Here is an 8257-nt window from a genome sequence, read left to right on the forward strand (position 1 = left end):
AAATTCTGTGAAATCCTTATGAGCATCTGGGTACAGTAGCTGAACCACGGATGCCATCCCAGAATCTTAACAAACCTGTGAAAAATCCACATGCATAACAAAAGAAAGCTCGGCTCGAGAAATGGCACGACATATGCACCTCCTCCCCCCCATGTCCAGGAAAGAAATGTAATGTTTGCATTTCTTTACAGTGCACAGCAATGTGGGTTTTGGTGTCAGAGTGGGAGGGAGGAGGGACAGGGGGCAGCGAGGACGCTTGTGAGCACATAGTTGAGGAATGTGGGTGTGGACTGCTGCCAAAGGCATATGCGATCCTTATGTTCCCCTGGGTGAGAGAAGGCAAAATGCGGTCAGACGTTTGGGGCCATGTCAGGACACAAAGACAGTGTGAGGACAAAGTAGTACGCATCAGACTTGAGGCTGTATATGTGTTTTTCACAATGCCGTCCAGTTTCCAGCTAATGAAGCTTAAAGTCTTATCTTATTAATCGAGACTGTCGAGTCGGCGTTTGCAAAAAACAACACAGAAAACTCAGTACTAGAATTCTCCAGCCAAGAGTCAAATCTGTTATCAGAGCCACATTCTGGTGTTTGACAATTGACAATGTGCTTGTTTGGGCCTTCAGTGTCTTGAATAAACTTTTAAACAACTAAACCATAAGTTTTAGGGCAAATAAATGGATTTTAGGAAGTGTCGAGTACCGTTTACTGACACACACACTCTTAAAGCGTGTATCAAACTTATATCCTGCACCAAATCCAATGATAGATTAGTCTGTCAGATATTAGAGTTTCGTTGTACAAAATACCCCTTCTTTGAATATCCAGTCTAAATACTTTGGGACTCAATTTAAGTATCTGAATATCTTGCAAACTCCGCTGAACCAAAAAAGTACTGTAACTGGAATAAGCCAAAGCCTCATTTAGAAGTATCTACTGTACCCTGCCACACTTATCTTTTCAGGCTATCGAGCAAGCCTGAACACGCACAATTGTGTGTATGAGATGGAGGTGTGTCTCCTGGGCTCTGTAGATGACACAAATAAGTCTCAGAGAGACTGTGGGCCCAAAAGACACCAGTTACAGGCAGCAGGGCCTGTAACTAGTGCAGTGCTGTCATGGATCACAGAACCCATGGGTGGTCACTAGCCACAGCTGAGCCTGTCTGCTGAACACTGGCAACTGACCTGCCAGATTAAAACGGTTAATTGGAGAGAAGTTTCGTTGCTGCATCCAGGAGGCAGGATGAGACATCAACAAGTCTTTTCAAAATAAAAGTAATTTATTCAGGATTTCTTGGTGTCATGTGGACGTTTTTATACTTCAGTTTTGCTCACATTTACAGCCAAAAGATCCAAATGTCCTCTGACTGCAAGTGGTGTGGACACCTTGTCTTGACTTTCTGGTTACCCTAGGAGCCTTTTTATTTGTCGTCCTGGTTGGCTGAAGTGCACCCCTGGTAGGACCTATTGTCCTCGAAATAAAAACTCCTCTGGTTGCCCTATGTGCTAATAGTTCTCGCACATCTTTAAAACTCTATGGTCTCCCATTTAAAGGGCCATTTTGGTTGTTCCGGCTCTTTTGTCTGGTTGACTCAGGCGTCTTTCTAGTTGACAAGTGACCCTCTGGTTAGCTCAACACTCTTCAAATCAAAGTGCTCCAAGTGCTTGTTTCAAGTTCAGTCAGTTAGCGTTGGTGTAGTTATTTAAAGGGGTAACGACACCACAAAAGCTTTGGTCGGCCTTTTTGGACGGGTGTGGTCGGCCTGGGTCCGGTTCCGGCTGCTCCAGTGCACCTTTGGCAAGCCCAGGTGACCTCCTGTTTGGCATGAGCGCCCCTTGTAGTGCCTCTGTGGTCGACTCACGTGCTAATCTAATGTGAAGCTGGGTCTTCATAATGCCTAAGCCTAAGTCTAAGCCTGCCCCCTGTGCTATGTTTTCCTACCTACCTCACAGAAAGCCTCTGCATGCCACTGATCAAATGATCAGCTGCGCTCCATTGCAACACATAATATCATCATGCACCGAAGTAGCTCTACTGTGAGGCCAACACACATCACTGTAAAACGACACACACACACACACACACACACACACACACACACTTTGGGAGTGGGGAGAGAGACAAAGAGAGAAAGATGTAGAGACCAAAGGAGTAAAAGAGAAACAGATGTAGCTCGACTGTTGTGTAAGTTGAGAGCAGACAGCCCAGCCTGGGGCTCTGATTTGCGTCCTGACTTGACCTCAGCGGCAGCACTGATAAGACACCCAACATAACACACACATGTTGATCTGATTCGTCTCTCCCTCTCTGTCTTTATCTTTACTCCTTCTGACTTTTCTTCTGCACTGTTTCTGTCTGTGTCCTTCTTTCATCACTGGAACCAATCAGCTGCATATGACTTTAGCTACCAGGAGAATCCAAGTCCAATGCACTCTTTGCCCCTTTGCAGCCTTTGTACAATCACATTTTAGTTTTTGGGCTCCAGGAGCCCTCCTTTTCCACCTCTCACATTATTTCAGTACCTATCATTGCAGTTCTCAAAAGCCTCATTTTTGTCGTGTGCTGTAAGCAATTTAAGGAGCATGGCAGAGTCTGCGGGTAAGTGTTTTGTCAAAGACCAAAGTGTGCTCAAGTGGAGTTCATTAGGAGCTTTTCTTTCATGCTGTCAAACCTGCTGGTGCAGGGAGCTGTGCAAAAGAGTGAAAATTCATTTTCAGGCATTTCAAAATAAATTCAAAGGCTCATTTGTGATGCTTAATGGATTGAACTTGACAGTCCGCTAATATCTTATGACTAACCCAGCAATGCACAGAAACAATAGGAGCCCTTTTCCCCGGCTATACCACAGGCGATGGTTACTACAGGCTGCCTTTGTGTTGCTCAAAGCTGTTACTACATGCAGTGGGTGTCTATTTACGGCTGTTCGCTCAGCCTGGCAGTGGCTCGCCCTCAGCCATATTCCATGATTTATATGAAAAATGGCCCTCTCCATCCAGCCTGGGTTTGCGGTTAGTTGCAACTGGCACGCGACCCATGGTATTTCCTCCAGAATGATAGTGAGAGAGTCACACACCGGCACTCTCGAGCATAAACAAAGTCTTTCTGAAAGGCAAACAGGATGTAAACACTGAAGTTTCTATGGTGAAACTACAAGAGAATAAAGTGAGACAGAAGGAGAGAAACGAGGAAAATAGGGAAAACTGAAATACATTAAAACAAAGTCATCTCAAAGCACAAAGTAAGATCAAGACCAGGAAGAATGACAGAGAAAACCCAGGAAATCCACGTTGAGCAAGCACTATGTGACGGCGGAGAGGAAAAACCCCCTTGACAGAAAGAAACTTCCAACAAAACCAGGCTCGGGGCGGGCGGACGTCCGCCTCGACCGAGGACTCACTCTCTGAGTTGAGAGTGGAGACAGAAAGGCAAAAATGAGCAACAAGAAGCACTGAACAAATGTATGGTCAGGGAGGGCAATGAGCAGCATCCAGGCATCATCACTGAGAGAGGGGAGGTGCACAGCCTGGCTGCTCATGTCCTAGAAGATGCAGTGGATTTTCTGTGAAAGAATGATTTAGTCTTGTCGGTTGGCCGACGTGGGCTATACTATACCACACATACTGATTTTGCTAATTTAGTTAGTAATTGAGGCTGAAACCAATTCAGGAACTGGATTAGCAGGTACAACTCCTGCAATAATCAGTAACCCACACACTACTTGAAGGTTAGGGCAAATTCTTTAAATGACTTTTCAAGTTTGGATTTAAAAATATTACAATGCTTATTGATGTTACAGTAACGTGTAAACATTTGACAGTTTCCGACAAAAACTTGTAAATTCTCGCACTGATGCCATTTGTTTCACTGCAAATGGAAAGCACCCAGATGGTTACATTCACCTTTTTAATTCTGTTCTTTCTTTCCCCAACTGAAGTGTGTGGTCTGTCTCACAATAGAAACAAAAGGAACTGTTGTTCCATTTGTTATGTTTCAATCCAGCAACGAATTCGTAACCTGTCTAAACTGTACTTCCACAGAGACAACTATGCGAAAACAACAGGATGCTGTGACTGTACTTCGCTGGGTTGTGGTGCAAAAGATTTTCTGGTTTTTCAACAAGAGTGCTCATTTGCATGTTTCAGTCCAAACGTAATACCCATGAGCCCAGATTGCGTCTGCTCTTGCTTGCTGTGGCGGGGGCTGCAGAATGATACTTCTTGGAGTTTGCTGTTATCAATATGACAGAAAGAGCGGCCTTCAGCTGTACCTCAGCAGCAAATGGACACATGTATTAGTATTAAATGTGGTTGGCCTTGTTTTCCCATAAGTCATGCGTTTTAAAGTGTTACTCATGAATGGCAGGGAATGGGAACAGGTATCCTGCTGCAGCCGTGGCTCATTCACCCGGTGATGAAATTATTCAGTAGTGTATTAGATCCTGTGTCCCCTCTACTCATGCGTGTCACAAGGTGGTTCATGCTTGTTTACATTTCATCCAGGAACATATCAGTTACCTGAGCCCCGGCCTAGTAATCTGCATGTAGGGTACATGTGGGCGAGGACCAAGTATCAGCAGGACATTTGAAAACAACACCATCAACAACACTCGGTGTGGCTCACAAACACCGATTGCTGATTGCAACAAAGTAGCATGTGTGTTTGGAAAAGTCTGGCACTGAGTTGCAGGTGGTGGCAGCCCCCCCCCACTTCTAACCACAGGATTTATCTCATTGCTTTAGTGGTCAAAGATTTGTCTTCTGATAATAGAGTCGACAACAACCTCATTGTTTGGAGCTCCAGTTTTCTGAGTGTCTGCTTTTGGGCTAGTTTCATCCGTACATAGCAAAGAGAAAGAAACATAACAGTAATGAGAGAAGAAAAAAAAAAAAAAACAATGATACTCCCAGCAGAGAACAAAGCAAAGGAAATGGAAATCAAAACCATCTTCTTTTTTTTTTTCAGATTTATAGCATATATTGTTACTCTTCATCTTTCATGTATTGTTTTTTCTTAGCTTAGTTGTGGTAAACACAATATTTCAGTTTAAATGGTCAATTATTTAACCATAAATGCTCAGTCTGTAACCTCCCCTTATTCCTTTCACCCCAAACGTCACTGGGTAAACTTCGATCTTTGCTTTTGATTTATGAAGAAGCTAAAAACTTCATGATTAGTGACAGACATCCACCCTGACACAAAATCTTCCCAGTTACTGTAGGTCAAAAATGTTTAAAGACAAAATGTTCCCTGCAGCTTTGAGTCATTAGTAGTCATTAGCAGTCTAATCCTATTATTGCTCACACCAGCACATTGTCACTAAATTATCCATTTATAGGCTAATTTGCTTTTGTTACTACGATAATGACCTTTGTTAGTTGTCATACCCCTTTCCCCTTTTTCGGGCCATTGCTCTGTATTTTTGAACATAGTATGGCCGAACAATTTAATAAAGTGGATACTCTCATGCGTTCGATGAAAACAAAAGTGAAGATGTAAATTGTGGTTTACAATCTGTATGCAAACAATACAATCTTTCAGTGGATTGGTAAATTGTATTATAGCCAAGCAAGAGACAAACATCAAAATCAGGGAGGGGGCAACTCTGTGAAACCATTAACTGTGTGCAACACGGTAAAATCAACGCTGACACATGGGAAATGACCCAGAGACCCCTCCCCTGTAATCACACAATGCACCTTAAACTGAACAGGATTAGAAAAAAGTCCCGATTCTTTATCTATATGATGCATGTACTGTGGTGTCAACTCTTTAGATACGGGGCTAAAATTACGCTGATACCCTAAATCCTTTACTTTCTTTGAGAGTTGGAGCTCTGTGGCTGGCTGAATGTGGGTGTTCTGAGTTACTCAGTTATCGACTTTGAGGTTTCAGGGAGTAGCTCATGTCAATAAACTGGCCTGCCCCATGCTGGCTGCACCATATGGAGAGGTCTGGTTGTAATTCATGGGACAGGCCAGGGCATAGTGCCAGGGAATTAGAGATGCGGGCGGCAGGAGACATTTTAATTTGTGCTGCCATGTGCAAAGGCATGCACCTCCATCCTGGGTCGGTTCCTGTGATTAGGCCGGCTAGCATATTCTTAGAAGAGTGGAGGGGATGGAAAGCAGGGAGAAATAGAACAAGATCCAGGAAATATAATGATGTAACATGGTCTTACTGCAACATCCTACCTCCATCAAAACACAAGTATCACCAAAAGGTCATCATCACATTTGGAGTTAAGATCTGACATCACCAGCGTGAGACAGCAGTGACAAACCACTGATGAAACCATTTGGTTGAAAACACACCAGGCTGAGATCACGGCTGGATTTAAAGATTCAATTTTTATCAATATCTTTATATTAAAAATACTAACATCTAACAACAATTTGATTTGATTGATGGTGATGACGGTAGTATCCAATAATAAAAGCGATGCTCATCCAGTCTATAACTAAAGTCAAATTTCGCTGTTTTGGTCTATCGATTATAGCTGCTTTAAATTGATAATGTATTGCTTAGTTACCTGAGAAGATTTGTATTTTTTTTTTTAAAAACTGTGACGTCACAGGCATCACAAACACTGGAAAGGAGGTGGTGTTTCCATTAAATTTGAAGAAAGATAGTTCATTAATAGATTAATAAAAAGCACTCTGTAAGGCTTTAACGCCACATTTTATTCATCATTAATAGAGAAAAATACGAAAACAACCCAATGTTTTTTACAGCAGTGTAGTCAGGATAACAAAGACTAGTGTTCCCCTAATTCTCAGCAGCAATGGATCCTTGAGTTTCTCTACAAAATAAAATTGTAACTATCAGAAAAAAGTTATCACAGATAGCTCCTGATGTACAGTAGCTTTACAATCATTTATAGGAACGTATTCCTACCTAGACTACTTCTTCCCAATAGACCTCACTGAACTAACTTCAACTACAGCATCATCTAAACCATCAACATGTCTCTTGGACCCCATCCCACCTAGACTGCTCTAACATGTTTTACCCTTAATGGACACATTCATATTACATTTGATAAAGTTATCTTTATTAACATGTTCTGTACCACAGTGGCTTTAATCAAACCTCTTAAAAAATAAAATAAAATTTCTTGACAATTTTTAAAAAAGTAGTTGCAAAGCAAATGATGTGCCTGTGCAGGAATAACTTGTTTTCAGTCAGAGTTTAAAGCACATCAAAGCAGAAACAAGACAGATTTGTCTCTATACATGTTCTACTAAATCCTAACGCTGCATTTGACACCATTGGCCACAATGTTTTATTACATAGACTGAGACACATCAGTGGGATTTAACCCTTAGATGCATTAAGTGGGTCAAAAAGGACCCGGTGAGGTCGTTCTCTTGCCAAGTTGTTATCATTTCATTGTCCAGCTATTTCTCAGAAAACATATTATCAGTATCATGTCACTTACATTTTTAACAAGAACAGACATTTCTGAGGTACAAAATTAAGCCAACATTAGTGTATGTACTATGTGTGTGTGTTTCTTAAAATGTATTATCAAATTTGCCTATTTTATAGTTTGTGAAACAAGCTACTGTAGCTAACATTGCTGTAGGTATCGCACGAGTGTGTGTGTGCATGTATTTATATAGCTACATTTTGATCAACAGTTTGGGTGTCGGTGTTAGAGATGAAATGTACCTGTGTGCGATGATCACAGCCAGAAAAAGGTAGTTTGTCACAACTGCATACAGTGAGCAGACAAGGCGGCAAGAAAAGAGAGTTACAGCCACCTCGATGGCGGTGGCTGTACACAGCGAGGGTGTGTGTAAACGGGTCAATGAGAAGCAACATTGTAAATCACTTTGGATAAAAAGCGCCACATAAGTTCTCATTTACCATTTGTAGACACACACAAAATGGATATTGACCTTGTTCTATTGCGGTAGTTTTCTTTTCAAGTGTTAAAAATGTTCAAAATGTGAAGAATTTCAAACACAAAATCATTCTTGTGTAGACACAAATATAATACAAATGATTTCTTTTAACCAAAATGACAAAAGAGGCATAATAACACATTGTTCCTAAAATGTGTCAAAGCAGAATTTTCCAGTCACAGAGTCCCACAGGGCTCTGTGCCAGGGCAGATCCTTTTTTAGACAAAAATCCACTGCTACGCAGATGACACCCAGTTGTATTTATCTCTGAAACCAGAAGAGACGAATCAATTAGTCAAACTTCATAAAAGCCTGGATGCTTTCTTAATTTCGGACTTCTAAACTCT

This window comes from Channa argus, chromosome 6, assembly GCF_033026475.1.
Source record: "Channa argus isolate prfri chromosome 6, Channa argus male v1.0, whole genome shotgun sequence".
NCBI lineage: Eukaryota > Metazoa > Chordata > Actinopteri > Anabantiformes > Channidae > Channa > Channa argus.